The sequence below is a fragment of the Felis catus genome, chromosome A1, assembly GCF_018350175.1.
Source record: "Felis catus isolate Fca126 chromosome A1, F.catus_Fca126_mat1.0, whole genome shotgun sequence".
NCBI classification, from domain to species: Eukaryota; Metazoa; Chordata; class Mammalia; order Carnivora; family Felidae; genus Felis; species Felis catus.
The window spans coordinates 107,224,781-107,245,164 of NC_058368.1; the positions used below are offsets into that span (position 1 = coordinate 107,224,781).

The window sequence follows — 20,384 nt, forward strand, 5'->3', positions numbered from 1 at the left end:
GTAGTCTTCACAGTCTTCTTGTCTGACGCATAAATGACTTGAAAACTGCAAAGCTCCAAAAGAGGAGGCGGGCTGGAGATTAGGTATTAGGCAGTAGAAGAAGGTGGGATAGAGAATGGGAGGTTCAGAATTGTTTGGCATACCATCACTTACCATTTGCTAAAGAAAAAGGCTTTCAAGGGGGCGCCTGGGTCACTCAGGGGGTTAAGCTTCCCAGTTCGGCTCAGGTTGTGATCTTGCGGCTCCTGAGTTCAAGCTCCGCGTTGGGCTCTGTGCTGACAGCTCAGAGCCTGGAGCCTGCTCCGGATTCTGTGTCTCCCTCTCTCTCTGCGCCCCTCCCCCATTCTCTCTCTCTCTCTCTCTCTCTCTCTCTCTTTCTCTCTCAAAAATAAACATTAAAAAAAAAAGACTTTTAAAGACTCTTTTAAAAGACTTTTAAAGAGTTGAAGATTCCAAACAACATGTGTTCAGCCTCATGAAGACAAAACATTGAGAGATCGTGGGTATCAATAGCAAACTTTCCTGCCTCTGAATTTTTTTTTTCCCCTGGAATTACTCTAAAAGAAATTTTCCAGAACCTTGTTTTTGTAGTGACTTGGAAAACTAGTCTTGGCTTCTAGTGAACGTGGCTTTGATAGTTGCCACTGTTTAGTTTAATTCAATTAGAAACCATTTAATTTCCTGACAACATTTTGGCTAACGTTTTGCCTTTAACCAAACCTGCTGCCATAAAGGGTTGCATCGTAAATGCAATGGATACCTCGATTTAGGATTAAGAAAAAACTGTATCTCCAACTGATCTGCTTCGTCTGGCTGCCACGCCCATGATAACACAAAGAGAGGCAGCTGCTTTTGAGAACTGCTCCTTCTTTAGCTTTTGTAATTCATAAGAAATATGGTCTAACATTTCTCAAGGGAGAACCCAGGTAAACCACAATTTAATCTGTGGCTTTCATTCTGCCCAGAGGGTTTTCTGCAGACATAAATGAGTATGTGAAACTCAGTTCTCATAAGGTCTATCTTCAGGCATAGGGAGATAATAATTATATGGATAGACACTTAGAAGCAGTTTTTTATAATAACGTGGATGAAAAATGCATCCAACTTATTTTCTATTTCATATAAGAAGCATTGCTTTTTTACAGTTAATTAACTTGGGGATTTATTGAATCTAAATAAACTATGAAGCATTATAGAAGATCCAAACTCTGTGTACAGTATATTCTTGGTATCTTCAAAAGGAATATTTGTAGGGTCTTTAGAAATCTCCAGGCTTGGGAATATAAAACCGTTTGGACAGTCTTCTGCTTTTGTTAAGAATTGAGTTTTTGCTGTGGGTATCTTTTTAGAGCTACCTTTTCAACTTTCACTGACACTTTATTTCTTACGTGTTGCCTGTCATCCATCTACAAACCTCCCATGTTTTTGTCCATGGAAAACGTGGTATGTGACTGTGAGGAAGTATGCTGTCCGGTGGGTGGGTGACGCTCAGTCACTAGCAGAGTAGCTCGTGAATCCAGTTCACCAGCCCGAAGGCATGCATTCTTCAAATCTGTTTCAGTAAATCCATATCCCCATAGCTGTGGACCTTCAGGATGAAAAACTGGTAAGGTTAGACCCTCAAATGCCGAGAACCTGCTATACTTTGTTTTCAGTAGCGTTGCCAAGATTGAAGGATTGCTTCTTCAATCAGACAGGTGTTTAATATTCAGTACATGTCAAACTGGAGTGTTTGGAAGGATACCTTTTTTAACCCTGAATAGATATGCTTTATTTTATCCTAAGGCCTCAGACATGTCAAGTTCCAGACGTTATTAAGTGTGTGAGCATATTATGCAATCAGCGCAAGTTTTTAAACAGCTCTTATATGGCAGTAGACCTTTGCTCTATGTAGTATAAGGTTCTTCATATTGATTAACAGAGGATCTACAAATATGACCATTGTATTCTAGAAACATACCAATTCAGCTTGGATTGGGGGAATATTTAAAGTCTTCTAAAACCTAGGCTCCAGCCTAGATGAAACAAGTCAAAACCGTGAAATCAAACAAATTTAGAAAGCTTCCAAGGTGCTGCTAATAGTCAGCAGGGACTGGGAACCACTGCATTAAACTGATTTCTTTCAGCCACCTGGAAATAACCTGCTGGCAGAGTATAAGCAGGTAAGACAAGTTGACTGTGGGGGTGAAATATAACAGATGCAATCAATTTCACACATTTTATTTTTTTCCCAACACATATATAGGACCTACTAGATGTCAGGCAGAATTTAAGCAGTTGACTCATTCAACCCTTCCAGTAATTCCATAAGTTACGTACTAACTCCTCCCCCTATACAGATGAGAAAATTGAGATAAACAACTTCTTCAGGTTTATTCAGTCGGTCAGGGGCTGAGCCTAGATTTAGAATCTATGTTTCAATTCATTCGTTCTCCAAGTGTGGTCCCTGAATTAGCTGCATTGGTCTCAGTTGGAAACTTGTTAGAAATGCAAATTCTCCGACCTCCCCATCCCTAGAGTTTCTTAAACCTGCTGGGGAGCCTGAAAGTTTATATTTCTACATTTCGAGGTGCTGCTGCTACGACTGCTGATGTGGTTATCACCTGGAGAACCATTGTTATATACTGCAGAGCCTCTGTAAATCGTCCAGCCATGCTCTAATATAGAACACTCTTGTGAATGATGGAACACCGTAAGTGTAAAAGTCCAAGTCTCAGTAAATATAAAATATTTTTGTCACTCAGAGTCACCTTTATTTATTTGGAGAGGCATGGGCTTGCATCATTTGGAGTTGATACATCAGTGTGTAAATTGCACAGGCTACCAGTGAGTTCTTGATCAGAGACTGGGAAAGTGAGATTTAGCAAACAAAAGGCATTAAAAGACAAATGACATCGTAGATACAGAGCATCCTCGGTTCACTTTTTTTTTTTTCGCCACAATCCAACTCTTTCCCCCTTTAGGTATTTTGTTTCATGTCATTCTTACTCCTTTTTTCTTTAGCTAAATAATTCAGTGGTTAGCAATATAATGCAGAAAATTACTATTATGGTCTCATTTGTAGCTGATATTTAGAGGCAATTGGAAGTCACATTTTAAGCTGGTAGTATTATTCTTTTGTTTTTGCACAGCTGTGCTGGGTGAGAGATATATTATATTTGGAATTGTGTAATCTTGAGTCCTGCTATAAAAGTGATATAATAAGTGTATACATATGAGAGAGGAGAGGGAGAGGGACAAGGAGAGAGGAAGAGAAAGAGGGAAAAATTCTTTTAAGAACGTGAGACAGAATATCAGCTAATATTCATAGCAGGGAAGACAACACATGATGGATTCATAGATTATCTCTCTGGTAATATTTCAGCTCCAAAATGTTAGTGTTTGCATAAATCAGGCATATCATCCCAATATATTTTTGTCTGAGCTTAGATCTTCACGATGGCTTTGTCCATTACAAGTGAGTTTTGATCTCTCTAGGAACATGTTTTCAGTACAATTCTGTATATTTAATTATTTCTCAATCGATATATGTCACAATATGTATTTAAACTCACAAACAAAATACAACTATTAAAAGAACATTTTTTATTCATTCAACAGAATCCTGTTTTCTATTGTAAGTAGTAATCCAGAATTAAAGAAAAAATACAGACCCAGCAGGTAGAAAGCATGGATACCCTATTATTCCATGACTTCACACACACAGAGTAGGCCTCCAGTGTCTGAGTTCTCCTGTTGCATGATTCCTTTGTCTGGAATATGGTTCAGTCTCTCCATTTTAATCTGCAGTCTGATGCTTCCTGGGAACTACAGGAATGACAGACCTGCAGGAGAGACCGTACCATCCAGAGCTGTTTCACCAACCATAGCTACCAGCAAATGGAATCATTTTTGTAGCGCTCTTTTTACAGGTACATAAAAATCAACCGTTTTCTGTAACAATTGCTCCTTCCAAAAAAATGTGAAGCAGGAAAGTGCTAAAAATTCTATTAGTAGAATCAATAAGAATTAGATAGATCATTCCAGGATACTCTTTGGCCATTGCCACCATAACAACTACATTATGTTTTTGAATGTGGGGATATGATGCTACCCCTAGTGCTTTATATCACTTACATCATTTTGTGAGACTTGAGTTTTGTTCATATCCTTTTTCTTCATTGTTGCCATAAATGATTTGTGTGAGGCAGGCTGAGAAAAAGTCATTGTAGATCTGAAAACCTCAGATCATAGTTTATCTCAAATGCAGTTATTATTAAACCTTGTTTTTGGTAGTTCTTGATATTGGCTTATAAAGTCAACAAAACAGAAGCTCAGGGACTTTTCCAGCTGGAGATTTATGAATCAGTTTGTTCGTGTGATGGCTACTGATTTGGAAGAGAAGGCATGGGAAGTGTGTATAATAAATGAGTAATACAGTGAAGACCTATTGGATGTTGCTGTTTGTTGCAGACTTTGAGTCTGGAGTTCTCTCTTATCCAGCAAGAGAGCAGACAGAGAATTGAATATGAGAGAGGCTAATGTCCGGGAGGAGACAAGAGCCCCCAGTAAGGGTCCTCGTTCCATATTTATTAGGATCATTAGGCTTACAAACATGACTGACATGCAGAAAGAGACAATGAAACAGTGATCATTAACTCTTGTGTGCAAGAGAAAGACGATTTTAGGGTTTTGGGTCAATACAAAACAAAATCCCCGTGTGTCTATCTACCTTAACTTGCCTGTGGGATGAGATAGATAGAGCATGCTACCTCAGGGTCAACAAGGCACCTTTCTTTTGCTAATTAGCTCCGCTCTGAGTAATTTCACCCTACTGCCTTGGTCTAGCACATTGTTTACCTGTTTACCTAATCAGGACACTTCTGTCCTGTGAAAGCTGCTTCCCACTCTTACACATTTGTTCTATGCTGGGGGCGTTTACCTATTCTGGACACTTTCATACTAAGTCTTGTTAACCCATTGGTGCAGGCTCAGGGAATTCCTAAACTTATTCCACACAGCTGTTCTTCTGGCTTCTTAAGACCCCAGAGCCCTTATGTGAGATGAGAAATGTAAAAACATGTAATACTTTCTACATCTCTGCATCCTGAGAATAATTTTATCATCCACTTTACAGAGGTGTCATGAATACGTAGTGCTGTGGAAGTGTTTGAGAAATGAAAAGATGAATTAACCGGAAATAGATTCATTGAAAGCTTCTTTTGGTGATGGTCCTGAAGCACAAAGCTTCACCCTTTAAATTGTCCCTGCCATTTTCAGAATATCTGCAAGAACTCTTCAGATTGTGCTCCCTTCTGGCTGTCCTTTAGGACATCACCCTGCGGTACCGGGCTGAGTGACGTGACCCCCCTGCTCCCCTTTCCTTGTACCTGTTTCTCTTCCTGACTGGTGCCTGCAGGAACATCTGTCCTTAGCTGACTCCTGAAGATGCCACTCTGGTATGGATGAAACAGTTCTCCCTCAATTAGTCCCAGATCTATCAACTCTCAGTGGGGTCTGTAGATATCACTTTGGAATGTGCAACTGACATGTTAAAACAGAAATGAAGATAAAAAGATGTGCACAGAGTATGGTCACAACTATGCAAAAATATAAATACACGTATGTGCAGGGGGAAAATTAAGCCAATATTAAATAAGAGTTTATTGGCTTTTAGGTGATTTTATTTCTTTTCTTGAGTTTTTAGAAATCTTACACAATGGAAGATTATAATATGAATGATTGCAGAGAGGATTTTTTTTCAAAGCCCATCTCCAACCCTCTCCCCCCACCCCCCCACCGCCAACACACACATTAGAATGAGAAGATTTAAGATTTTAGGTTTTTCTTTTTCATTCCATGTCTTTACTTCCATAAATACTGTTTTATGCTCCAAAATTCCATAAATTTTGTGAGCAAATAACCAACTTTAATGTTTTGGTGGCAATATGTTTATATTCCTAAATTGCAATATTAGGTCTGAAAAAGTCACTTCAATGTGATGCATGAATTTCATATTTTCCCAATTCCCATCAAGTGCTTTTCCATGTTACCAGTTTCTAACATTTTCCATTATTTTTTATATCTCCAGAGTCCCATAGGTTACAAAACCAAATTTTTTCCTCCTCATGATACTGCTTGAACTTGAAGGCCCTGATCATTCTATCTGAGCTAGAATTTGACACTAGTGTTGTTCTTTCCTCCTCTTTCTTAAACCACTGATTCAGCCTTTCACTTTGTTCCTGCAGTATCTTTTACTTCCTCAAGGACTTCTGTCCTGATCTGTCAACAGTTTATCAGTTTAGGGCCCAATTATCCATGGCTCACCTGGGTTATGGTAGCACTGTCTGTCATGACTTCCTGTCTATGCCTAGGTATGTTAGTGAATTTTGAGCAACTAAGAACAAGGTGTATGTGATTGTTAGTGCTGAAGAACATTTGGACTCGTGGCACCAAGGTGGCTCAGTCCATTAAGTGTCTGATTTTGGCTCAGTTCATGATCTCATGGTTCGTGGGTTTGAGTCCCGTTACCAGCTCTGTGCTGACAGCTCAGAGCCTGGAGCCTGCTTCTGATTCTGTCTCTTTCTCTCTGCCCTTCCCCCGCTCGTGTTCTGTCTCTGTCTCTCAAAAATAAATAAATGTTAAAAAAAAATAAAAAATAAAATTGAGAACATTTAGACTGAGCTCAGTCAGGTTAGGTGGTGATGCTGAAGACAGAGCTGCTCTTTGGAATGACATTGTCCTGGGGATTCTTCCTCCAGACAAGCAGCCTTCAGGAACCCAGAATGGCCTCTCATGTCAATATCCTTTAAAATGGCTCAGAGACGCCTCTCCTCCTCTTTCCAAGTTGTCTCCCCCTTACTGATGGTGCAAGAGGTTCTCATTTCTGATCTAGGGAAGGCTTTTAATCCCAATTCATTAACTATCCCAAAGTGACCCAGTCTAAGTGCATCAGTGCCTCTTTCTTCTCCAGAATCTCCCTGGTGATTCCTCAATTTGCCTCCCGGAATTCTTTTTGAAAAATCTTTCTGGGAAGTTTTAAGATATTTGACCCAAATAGCAACAACAACATTTCCAGCAGTAAAAAGAGGAGGGTTATACTCCCACAGTCTTAAGCAATCATACTAATTATCCTAGAGGACTTCAATGTGTGACAAGGACAGAGTACTAATTGTAATGTTCACTCTCTGACACATTTGGGCTATAAATATGATATTCACAATCAGAGCAAGCACTGTGCTTTTAAATATATTCTTGAAATAAGTGTGTCACTTTTTATATACAACATTTAATTCTTCTGGTGTGTTTGTTCCTATGGAGTAAACAAGACTTCATATGAATCAAAGAGTGGGGAGGATTGATGGGCAGAATTAATCCTGTGACTTTAACAGCCTGGGCAGGAAGCTTAATTGGCATATGCTTTTCTTTATTCCTGATGTAACTGGTCAGTGTACTTGGCGGTGATGAATTCCTCCACTTCTGTGGACAGTTGGTGCATGCCAAGTGAAGTGCTTCTTCCTGATTTCATTAGTCCATCGCTCCTCCTGAAATGGAGAATTCACTACCTGTATGTATCACCTGAGATCACACAGAGCCTATATGCATGCCTCTCACAGGAATGACAGCCCGAAGGCAGCACCAGCAAGTGAAAATCATATGATCCACTTACTCAGAATTGGTTCTCCTGAGAGCTCAGTCAGCAGTATAAGGGACCTGGCTGACTGGCCCCAAGTGGAAATCACCTTTGAGCTTCAGCTTAAATCATCTGACTAAGGAAAGTTATTGCAGCAAAAACAGATTCATTGATTGAGTAGTAAGTGTTCTATTTTTTGTAGATTATAAAGAAATTTGGCATGATTTCAGAGGGAGACAGGCTACCTTTTGAAGGACAGAGGAGAGAGGTGAAAAAGGAACAGAGAGCCTCCTGATTCTTCCAGTCTTTTCCTCCTGTACTTAGCAACTCCTTGTCGTTTGAATGGGACTCTATGGGAGCATGTCAAGGAGAATTAAGAAACTCGCAGCAGAAAGTGGTAGAAAGCAATGAGATACCTGTATGGGCACCCTCCTGGTGAGTGCAAGGAATTAGTGGGCATGGAAGGGCAATGGTTTTGATGTGCCTTCAGGATGTAGAGGAACCTGAAAGATGTGTCATATCTTAGTAATCTCTATACTAAGCAAGCATGCATTCATGGAACTTTGGTGATGGAAGAATTGTTGGAAACAAAGCCATACAAACCATTTAAGTTACAGCCAATGAAAACTGATGCCCAAAGATGCCCCCTTGGGATCTCGTGGTTAGATAGTGGCAGAACTAGGAATAAGCAACCCATCTTCTATAACATATACCATACATCTGTTGAATATTGATGCTTCCAGACCATTTTTTTGGTGCTCAGAGTAATACTGCTGCATTTCCACAACATTCTCAATGTTAAGAATTAATATTTTAGCTTTGTTTTCAATATATATAAATCAGGGCATTCGTAGGGTTTTAAATGCAAATAGACTTACTAGAACAATTAGACCTTGCCAATTGTTTTATCAATAATCCAGGTTATTCTACACAGAAAATTAGCACATCTAGCATTACTGCATATATGAATAATCATGATCCACATTGCCTTTAGGCTATTTCTATATGGAGAAGAAAAATCGGAGCATGTGAGCCTGGACTACAGAGTATGGTACTTTTCAGCAGTATTTTTGTCAATTACCATCAATTTCTTTTCTCTACATGTAACCTAAAAATGAAGAATTGTGCTTTTCTTCTAATGGAGGTGAAATTTTCCTCCCTAAATTACCCTCAGTAAAGCACTTTCCTAAGTGATTCTTTAGCTAAGCGTCCATGAAATAGGAGTGTGTGATGCTTTTGTATTCCAGGTATGTCATTAAGGGCAACTGCAGTAATGAAGATCCTGCCAATTTTCCCTTCTTCTTTCTTCTACAGATAGGAAGAATGATGACTAAAAACCCAGCTTGTGTCGTTTAATGTCCCTGGGACTAAAAGTAAGCGTACAATTTTCTTTCAAACTGGACACATCTTAGAATGAAAGGGGACATTATTAATAATTACTTAGGACTGGGTGTTGTATGGAAACCAGTGTGACAATAAATTTCATATTGTAAAAATTTTTTTTTTAAAAAGTAAGTTCCAAAGGTGAAAACAAAATAATTACTTAGGGGCAATCGGTAGAAACAAAGACACCAGGAAATGAGGTCATCTTATTTTTGACTCCTAGACAAGAACATCAGAGCCTCCCATCGAATAGGTAGCAAAACTAAGGTTTAGAGAGGATAAATAATTTGCCCCAGCATCCTATTTAGAAAGTGAAATGTCCAGGAGTCCAACTCCAGACTGTCTTGAGTTCCAGACAGATGCAGTCTCCTCCATGCTTTCTTTCTATGGCGTTCAACAGCTCCCAGATGATTTACACAAACATACCGTTTTGCGGCCATGACTGCAGGAGCAAGAGTCAAATGCTGAGCAAAACAGAACTGTGCTTAACACCCTAGCCATTACTCTGTGCGGTTGATGCATTACGTGGGTATGTAGTGTGTGAATGCCTTTGAGGAGCCTCAGACCTCATCGACAAGCTCCCTCATACCCACTCATATGCCCTCTCCTGCCTGGAGCAGCACTGGCTCCTGAGTTTCCATCTTTCTTCCAGGCTTCTGTTTGGCATATTCAACCTGATACTCCCAACAGAAGGAATTCTCTTTCCCCAGTGGACGTTCATTGCTTGTATTCTTGACTCATCACCTACGACATTTCCTCCATTAGAAACCACCCTTCTTGTCCCCTTCTTGCCCATTTGTGTGGAGTCTTTCAGCCTTTGCTCTTTGGTGACCTTGACCTCCTCCAGGGCCTCATTCCCTCTTGCCTAGATAATTCTAGGGACTTCCCTCACATATCTCTTACATTTTTTTCTTACATTGCTACCAGAGTCATCGTCCTGAAAAGCAAATCTGATCTAGCACAATTTGGTGTGTCCCTATGTGTTCTCTGTTGCCTTTAGATAACATACAGTCTTCCCAGAATATTTACAACCCACTCCTTGGGGGCCGAGCGGGGGAGGTAGTATCAATCTCTCTTGAAAGAGGAACAGAGAGAGAGGAGGGAAGGGAGGGAGGGAGGAAGAGAAAACGTCTGTCTCAGGGACCCACTGTACAGCACTGTTGTCTGCACAGGTCAACCTGACTGCTCGGCTCTGGCCTGCATGCTGCTTTCTGCTGCCCTGAGTCTAGGCACATGGATTAGACTGCCTGGAAGGAGAGACTTCTTGTTTTAATTTGCACAAAAACTCCTCCACTTGCCAAACCATGTGCTCACAGGGCTTCATCCATCTGGAGATCAGTACCTTTTAAAAATGTGCCCGACGGGAGCGCCTGAGTAGCTCAGTTGATTGAGCATCTGACTTCAGCTCAAATCATGAGCTCACAGTTCATGACTTTGAGCCCCACATTGGGCTCACTGCTGTCTGCACAGAGCCTGCTTCGGATCTTCTGTCCCCCTCTATCGCTGCCTCTCTCTCTCTCTCTCTCTCTCTCTCTCTCTCTCTCTCTCTCTCTCTCTCAAAAATAAATAAAACATCAAAAGAAAATATGCCCAGCAGCTCTGTTTGGATTGGGTGTGGCCCTGGCTGTTTCCTCTGAGAGACTTTGTACACTTCAGATGGAAGGCACTGTGTCTTCCTAGCGCTTCCCTAATGCGAATATGAATCACCTGGGGTCTTGTTATAAAGTGCAGGTTCTGGTAAGGTGGTTCTGGGTACTGATGCTACTGACCCACACTTTGAATAGCAGGTCCTAAACCCTAGTCATGTTTTTAGCATATAGTAGGGGCTCCATAAAGAATTCTTGACTAGATGGGAAAATGGAAGGCAGGGAGGGAGAGAGGGATAGAGGGATGAAGCGTATTTCATACGTACCAGAGACCTAAAGTTCCATTTCTCTAATTTAGGGAAAAGATAAAATTACAGGGGAGAATTGTGAACTTTTTCCCTAGGTAAACTTTTTTTTTTCTTAAACAATTTCAGGCCAGACCATAAATCCATTAGAGGAGTTCTCTGTGTTTTTGCTCAGAGCTCCCCTGTAGCCCTAATCATAAAGCTTCACCTCCACAGTAGCATAGACATAGATAGAGGGGGTGCATCCCATTTTAAAATAACTGCTGTAAATTATTTGTGTGTTGTGACATTTATGTAATTTTTGAGGAATTTAGGACAGTAATCTTGTTGAATAGACTTGAAGCCATTCATTTCAGTGTTTACTTGTTTTCCCTTGAGAAATAACAAAAAGTACATACTTTGTCATTGGTGATAGACAGGCAATAAAAGCAAACACATTTTGTTTTGTTGAGCCACATGCATCTCCCAATTGCTGATCTCATTTTGGAAATGGAGAGCTGGTGGCCACTGAAAAGGATGAGTCTGGGCATCACGGAGGCAGCAGCAGACCTCAGTGCCTTTCGCTGAATGTATCGTCCACGCAGCACGTATGTATTGAGTGCTTACTGAGTGTAAAGACCCCTCCCTGTACCCGAGGCAGTGTGAGTACCTTGTTTTAGGTGACCCCAACCTCCTTTTCCTGTCTTCAAGTCAGGAATATGTGTGACTTGCCATGATATACATAATTACATGAAGGAATAAGTAATTGAATGAATGAAAACATGTATACATACATACATACATAAATGACACCCATCTGTGATAACAGGAGATGTAGACATTCATCAATTTATTGCTATTTTTGTTGCCCCCCCCCGTCTTTGTAATTATTAGATCATATTTCTTCTTGGAGTTGAATTAGAACTTTTTTAGATTTTCAGCTAAGATTTGGGCAAAGCAAAAGATTGGTCTCATCTGAGCAGAACTATTGCTTTGTGTGGCCTTTACTTAATGGTGAATATCATTCCACACATAATGGCTTTCTGGAAAGAAAACAAAAAAGAAGTATACATCTTTCTCCAAGCCTGGGGCAAGTAACACAACGACAGCACTCAGCTTCCTGACAACACTGTCTTCCAGAGGGTATTTGTGTCGGTTTATAAAGAGAAACATTCAGACAGTTCCATAGTTGTAGATAGGCAACAGCCAGCCTTTGCTGTTAGGTTGAGAGTTGAGGTTGTTAGTTTTGCTTATGCTGCTTCCAAAATTGAATACTGTTTTCTGGAGAAACTGATAAATATTTTGGCGTACGTAAATATCTAATGATTAAAAAAAGGTGGTTGCCAGCCAGGAATAAGTTTATTAAAGCATACTGTATGCTGCCCTTTCATGTCATTTATAAATGTTCTTTCATACCAACACATATTAAAAGCAGCATATAATGTGAGAAAATTACGCACATAAGAAATGCATTTCCAGTATCTATTTGCTCTTACTTCAGTGGTCAAGAGAGGTGATGTTGACTCACCACATGACAGTATTTCTGTGATATTAGATGCTGCCCCACCTTTAGATTTTATGTACTTGGAACAAATATTCTGGCATCCATACTACTGGCCCTTTCTTGAATTGGTAGGTGTGATCCCTACTCAATAAAGTGGGGAAAAAAAAGGTTAGTTTAAAAGTTTAATAGCACAGAGCCATCAATTAAAAACATTTCCATCAGATATTTATAAAATAAAAGATTAATTTTATAGGTTGCCACTGTGTTAAAAATAAAATTATAGGGGCGCCTGGGTGGCGCAGTCGGTTAAGCGTCCGACATCAGCCAGGTCGCCATCTCGCGGTCCGTGAGTTCGAGCCCCGCGTCAGGCTCTGGGCTGATGGCTCAGAGCCTGGAGCCTGTTTCCGATTCTGTGTCTCCCTCTCTCTCTGCCCCTCCCCCGTTCATGCTCTGTCTCTCTCTGTCCCAAAAATAAATAAACGTTGAAAAATAAAATAAAATAAAATAAAATAAAATTATAGTAATTTGAAGACATTTCTTTTGAGACTCAAAATAGGGAGACTGAGAAAAGGAGTAGGTTTTCAATTCACCATTTTCAATCTAATGAATATGCTGGTTTTTTTGAATGAGCTTATTAGAGCCCATTAGCTACTGTTCTTTCTGTCTTTTTCTCAAATTCTCAAGTGCCAGGACACGCGGACACAATCAGTGTCCAAAAAGAGTTTATGACAGTATTAACAAAATTAATGTAAGGAATAAGGATATGCAGTTCTAAGAGCAAAGGAGGGAAAGCACAGAATGGATAGAATACTACAAGATTTTTAAAAGTCATGTGATAAAACAGAAGAGACAGAATTTGCTGGATAGCATGCAGTCCCCAGGATAAGTGCCCTGGTGTCAAGATAGTGCCTCAGAGGTCTGCTATTTTTGTTGTTCCCCCCTGTCTCTGTAATGATTAGACCATATTTCTTCTTGGAGTTGAGTTATAACATTTTTTAGACCTTCAGCTAAGATTTGGGCAAAGAAAAAGATTGGTCTCAGAGGTCTGAAATAGCCTCTCTAAGCCAGCCTCAGTCTATATGGTCCAACTTGTATCCCCTATTTTCCTGCTATGTTCTCTGCCCTTAAATCCGCTTCGTGGGAACACCCTACTGAGAATGAACCAACAGTAGTAATCCTTATAATCGTATCTGTAAAGTGAGGAAGCGATGTTTGTGTCTTACAGATGTATCCATGCTTCAATTTGCTGGGAAGTGATTTCAATAAGAACACCAAAAAACATTCCTGTTGAACTCTATAATCTTTAAAAATGCAGCTTTTTAAATTTGACTCTAAGTGTGATTTCTCTTTCCTTACTCTTCAGGCCTCTCTCTCACATTTTGCTGTCAGTGTCGGTAAAAATTCTAGCAGAGAAAATGCTTGTTAAAAAATAAATGGATTCAATAGCAGCCATGACGCATTTTTCTTCTTTTTCACTTTATCCCTGGAGAACAAAAGAGTAAGGGTTAGAAATGGAATGCTGAGCTATAAATAATAAAATTTCAATATAGAGAAGGTGATGAACTCCAAGTAAATATCTAATTTAGGAAAAGAATAAGGGGGGAAGGGGCAAAATTTAGCCTCTTGATCTCCAGTCTGGTCTCAAAGCTGTACACAAGTGTGATGGTCACTTGGAAACAGGTCTTTTTGCCTTGGAATCTGTTGGATTGATGGTGGCAGGACCAAAAGCAAGCGATAAGTGATCCCAGAGAGCTTCTTTTGTGAGGGTGTGCTGCTGTCTAAGGTCCCCTTGGATAGCAAGCCTGAATTTTATATTTTGTGAATCTGTCTCTTATCATTGTGCAAACTGATCCCATGAATGTCATCCCTCCCACTCTATAGCTGATAAAAATGAGAACAGTTAATTAGAGCTTTTAAGCTGACAGTAGCCTCTCAGCTTTGAAGATGCCTCCCTCACACACACTATTTTTTAAATATATATAAAAATGATATTGATCATTAGGATAACTTGGGTTTAGCTTTTGCAATTCCTTTTTTATATACTTATTTTCTCATTGTTCTTTGTCGAATGCTATTCTATTTAATAATCACATTTTGAAGTTGCGTGAAAATTGATTTCATGTCTGCCTCCGGTATGGCTTTCTTATCAATACAGCATCCCTAACACATTGCAGGTACTTGATAAGTATATGTGTATTGATTTTCTGCTGAATGCCCTCTGTTGGGCTCATTAAGCTCACCTGAGGAAGAAAGACCAATGATTATTGGCTATATAGATTGAGTAGAAAATGTTGGGTATTAGGTTGTAGCATTAGATAATCTTGCTGTTGTGCTTCCAAATTCTTATGCAATTTGTTGAGCTTGTGTTTATACTCATTAAGACACTAACTCTGAATCAATGAGGACATAGCTATGCTTGTGGTATTAAGCAGAACGTCCTAGTAAGAATGGTGCCCGTCTGTCTTTTCTTTCCTGTAATTATAAGATTGGCTTATAATTTAGTTAGGAGAGAGCAAGAGCTTGACCCTGCTCTGTCTGCAAATGGAAAAATGCACACTGATCTTAGGATTTTGCGTTTTTGTTCTGGTAGGCTAAAACTTGAATGGTTAGGTCATTCATATTTCATTCCTTGACTTTGTTTGTTTGTTTGTTTGTTTGTTTGTTTTTGGTCATAAAATCCAATAGTAGTAAGACCACATAATAGATCATACAAACAAGGACACATGGCTAATAAAAGGGACACTTTTGTAATTATGTAAGAATGAAAAGTACAATTGGGCACTGTAAAGTCACCTTGTTATTATTGGGTTTTTCCCCCCTTTAAGCTGTTATTTCACTTGTGAGGCACCCCTGATCTGACGTCAATAGATGCCAGAAAGGGCCTTGGTGTGGTTTGGTTGCTCCTGGCTGTGTGGCTCTCCTAATGCTTTCTGGCTTTGCATCAAGTGGAACATCTTTCAAAGAGATATAAAAGATGTCAGCATCTTCCAGTGAAGGCTGTACTTATTTTTCTTTGATACATATATGGGCACTATCAGGGAATCTAATCCGAATCAAGCAGCAACTTTGTTTTCCAAGTATGTATTATCAATATACCACGATGGGCAAAAATGCTGTAGCATGAATAAGTGTAACTGATTTCACATTTTTTCTCTTGAACCAAATCATCACGGGCTTAATGAAATTGCTAAATTTCAATCTGTGGTAATTATACCAATCATATTAATATTTCCAAAGTAAGCTTCTATTTCATGCCACACACTGTGCCAGACACTTTCCTACATTATCTCTAATCATTAAAACACCCCTGCAAGCTACGTGTTATATCCCCATGTGAATTCGGAAGGAAAAAGAAGAGAGAGAAATTAAGAAATTTGCCTAGTCAGGTAAACTGTATATTGTGGGTTGTATCCTAGATCTATCTAACTATAAGCCCATGTTCTTCTCCTAAACCCTGATGTCTCTTTAATTAATAACCACCATCAACTCTCTAAAACATAATTATGTTTTACCCTGAACTATCTGACCACAGCCATTTTCTATACTTTTGTGAATAACATATTTTATTCTAATGTTACTTATATCACTGTTAAGCAATAAATTAAGAAAATAGACAGTCACAAAATTAACAAGTTCTCAGGTTAGGTAAGTAAGGGCTTGTTAACACAGCGTTAGCTGCTTAAGGGTTAACCTGTTTCTTGTGATTTTTCTCCACGAAGATGAACTAACAAGGTTTTGTTCTAGTCTAAAGATTATCTCAGAGCGTGGGATGCTTTATTATGATTTTACATTATTGGTGCTCTCAATTCTATAAATATATGCTTTAAAATATAGCAGTGAGGTGCAATTCTAGCACCTTATCAACCAAGAAAGGAAGCATGTACCTAAATTATTACCACCACACTGACAATTTGCAACTTCACATTATTCACAGAGTTTGAAAGAAATATATCCCAACTTCATCCTTAATGGAGCACTTAATACAGAAAGTAATGTTTTTAGCTTGTTCCAAGGAAATGTTTCCAGTTCTAACAATGAACACATTCTGAGGAATGAAAACACCAAAATCCCACAAAGTAAAAAAAAAAAAAAAAAAAAAAAAAAAAAAAAAAGAAGAAGGAAAGAAAATAATGCCAGTCTCTTTTAAAAATTCTGCTCTCAGAGTTTACCAATATTGAAAGATTCTCCCTAACCACCTTTATTTCTCATTGAAGGAAAGGATGTGTGCATTGATGAAACTGAGATTTTTTTTTCCTTTTTTCAACATCTCTGTCTAGAGAATCCTCAAGCAGAGTTATGGCTACTCTAACTGGCCACTACTGTAGGGAAATGTGCATAGGCACACATTTATCTGCTCTGTTCTCTTCTAATGATACACATCTTAACTGGCCAGATATAGAAAGTCAGTCCGGTGTGTCAAGTTCCCTCAAGATTATCAATGCTGATTATGTGGAAGGTCCGCAGTGCTTATTGTCTTACTCTCTACTATTTAATATGCCTAAAGTATAACACTGACAAAAGATATCATCAGTTTAGCTCAGATCTTCCCTGGACTGAAAGGCCATGTCATATGGGTTGAATCACTGTCTGACCAACTTGAAACGTGGCATCGCTCTAAAAGGATGGGTTAAACAAGGATTTCTAAGCTCTCTATTCATGGTGTCCTACCCGTAGCATATAGTTACATGTCCCTGAGGTTTTAGGTGAGCAAAGGAACCGCTTGGCTTTGTCAGGCCTTCTCCTTGTTTACAGAACACAAATTAATTTATAACACACAAGAGTTTCATTATCTCGTTTATCTTTCCAAGTCACAAAATGGAATGATAACCTTCCCATGCGTGGTGATACATGTGCTATTTACAAAACTAAGAAAATCTTGAGGTCTCTAGCCTCCTAGAGAGATACAATGATGCAGGTACACAAAGAAGTTTAGAAAAATAAATATTAAAATAATTAATTTTGAGTTTTGTCATAAAACCTGTTATAATGGCAAGAACAATGGGCGATCTGCCACATGCTAACTGTGTGCCTGTAGAAAAAGCTGTAGCATCTGAGGCTCGTTTCTCTTGTAAGTAAAGAGCCAACGATGCCAGGTTTCTCAGAGTGACCATGACTACACAATGAAAGAAAGCACATTATAGTCCTTAAGAAGTTATACCGTACTATATACATATAAACTGATATTATTAAAAATATTTCATTTGACATACTTTTCCTAAATCTTAACTGAAACAAAATTGGCTTTGGATGCGGAAAATACCATCACAATGATTTCTTTTACAAGATCGGAAGCAGGCTCCACGATGACAGAAGAGAGCCTGACGCAGGGCTCGAACCCAGAAACTGCGAGTTTATGACCTTAGCCGAAGTCAGACACTTACCCGACTAAGCCAACCAGGCAGTCCATCCTCACAAGGATTTTTAAAAACCAATTAATTTCACAAATTTCTACACCAAAAGGATTTTATGAGAAACTAGAAATAGAGGAAATTAATTATCTTAACTATAATATAACTTTTAAAGATGTTTATTCTATTAGGAAATCAGGGTTTATAAACCAATGGTGTAAATACATATTTTCATTTGAATGACTTACTTGTTTTAATTTCATACTGTGTGTGTGTGTGTGTATATATATATATATATATATATATATATCTCCTTAAGTTTACTTCCTCTTTCTTTCTTCCCTTCTGTCATTTATTCTTTTTTTCTTCCTTCTCTCCTTCCTCCCTCCTTCTTTCTTCCTTTTTTCTGTCTTCCTTTGTTATTTCTTTTCCCTTCCCTCCTCCTTCTTTTCCTTTCCTTTCTCTCCCATCACCTCTCATTTTGCTTTCTTGACATCAGGCCCAAATGCCATTAGGGCAGAATGACTTGTGCTTGCCCACGACCAGGAGGTTACATACCTGAGCAATCTTCCCCTGGTCGTCTTGCTTTTATAGTTGTGACAGGACTTTCCCAGTTAATGCATCTCTGATTTCCCAATTCTTCTGAACCCTCTCTCCCAGAATTCCATGCCACGTAACTGTTTTGAAACCTATATTCTTAAATCTGCGTGTACCTGAAATTCTGCTCTACTCTTCCCTCCCTAGCTCTCGCAATCCCTGGGATTCTAACAATCACTTTTTCTTCGGCTTGTCGTTATTTCACTAACTCATTTCTCCTCAGCAGCCAGCGTTAGGGTTACAAGAGCCCATCTTCCAGTCACATCTCCTCCTTGGGACACTAAGACTCCTCCTAGTCTTTGAGAGAGACTGACAGAAGATGACCCAATTATTGACATTCACTCCAGCGCACTTCCTGACCCCCACCCCCTTGGTTCACGACATCAGGAGTGCCTGTGCTTTCCTCCAATCCACCCAGGCAATTGGAACTTATCCCTGTGATGACTGTAATTCTCTCCCCTTTCTCTGTGTTCACATGCATGTTTCCCAATCCCTTTATTCCTTCATGTCCACAAACATTCACACAAGTATTTGTTTTCTTTTAAGAGGTACTTCTCTGAACGATTTCTAGCAGAGGTTGTTTCTAAGAAGTAACGCGTCATCTTGTATTCTGTTTCCTGCTGTCCCTATGGCGGTCTCCCAGACATGTTCTCTTGTCGTGATTCTCCATACTCTGTAATTCCTCACTGCTCCCTGCAGGTTTTTCAGAGCTTATTCTTCACCCTTCATCCTTTTTCATCTCCACACATCTCGCTAAGTGATACCATTTCCTCTCACTGCTTGTAAAGCCCACTGCCTGCTCATCACCTACTCAAACATCCTAAGGCAGGGCCACCCACAGTTAAGATTATGCTCCGGAATATTCCCCCAAATTCATTTCCTCACTGTCTTCTCCACCTTAGGAAATCATTGAATGGGTCAAGCTGAAAACTCCAGAATGTTCTTGGATTCCTCCCTTTCTCTCACTAGCATCCCTAACATATCCTCATTTGGTGCTCTTTTCTATGTCTCCACACCACTATTGCCCACACCACAGTGGGCTTTACTAGGGACATGAGCGAAAGCCTTGTACCTAAGCTCAGCTGTCTCCACTCAACTCCCCACACAGCAACCAAAAAGCACCTCTACAGTTATAAATCAGATCATGGTATTTGCCTATTTAAAACCCAGGAATGTTTATATTGCTACTTAAAATAAAAAACAAGTATCTTGGCGCCTGTGTGGCTCAGTCAGTGAAGTGCCCGACTTCGGCTCAAGTCTTGATCTCACAGTCTGTGAGTTCAAGCCCCATCTTGGGCTGTTTGCTGTCAGTGCAGAGCCCACTTTGGATCCTCTGTCTTCCTCTCTCTCTTCCCCTCCTCTGCTCTCTCTCTCTCAAAAATAAATAAACATTAAAAAACAACAAGTCTCTTTTTGAAGCCCAAGATAATAATGAATATTTAAATGTATCTTTTTACTTAACTACAAACACCCCATGAGGGAAGAACCATTAATAACCTAATTGAATAGAGAAGGAACTGAGGCACAGAGCAGACCGGAAACTGTCCAACATCACTAATAATAATGGGTGAATCCATGATGAAAACCTAGGCAGCTGCCTCCAGAGTCTCTGTCATGAGTGCAGGTTTGCTGCTCAAAAGCACTGCACAGGTGCCCGTTGTTCACCCATTCAGCCTGACTGTATCCACTAGACCATAAGCTCCACAAGGAGGAAGATGTTAATCAACTTGATTAATTGCTATGTTCCCATATGTGGAACAATGTGTGTACTGGCAGGCAAGCTCTACCCGCCCATGAACTTTGTCCATGCTGGTCCCTCTACCTGCACACAATTCTTTTTTTTTTAATTTCTTTGATGTTTATTCATTTTTGAGAGAGAGACACACACACACAGAGCATGAGGGGGAAGGGGCAGAGAGAGAGGGAGACACAGAGTCTGAAGCAGGCTCCAGGTTCAGCACAGAGCCTGATGCGGGGCTCAAACCTATAGACTGCAAGATCATGACCTGAGCCAAAGTCGGACGCTTAATCGACTGAGCCACCCAGGCACCCCTCTGGACACAATTCTTA

The 20,384-nt window shown here is 39.7% G+C and overlaps 1 protein-coding gene and 1 long non-coding RNA gene across 2 annotated transcripts in view; one reads left to right on the top strand and one right to left on the bottom strand.

The window, feature by feature from the left end:
- Positions 1–20,384, top strand: part of CHSY3 (chondroitin sulfate synthase 3) — a 285,522-nt gene that overhangs the window by 199,901 nt on the left and 65,237 nt on the right. The window lies entirely within an intron of this gene.
- Positions 12,886–20,384, bottom strand: part of LOC123385730 — a 34,729-nt gene continuing 27,230 nt past the window's right edge. Inside the window, exon 4 of the long non-coding RNA XR_006598699.1 lies at positions 12,886–13,852. This is a non-coding gene — a long non-coding RNA (uncharacterized LOC123385730). The remainder of the gene's footprint in view (positions 13,853–20,384) is intronic.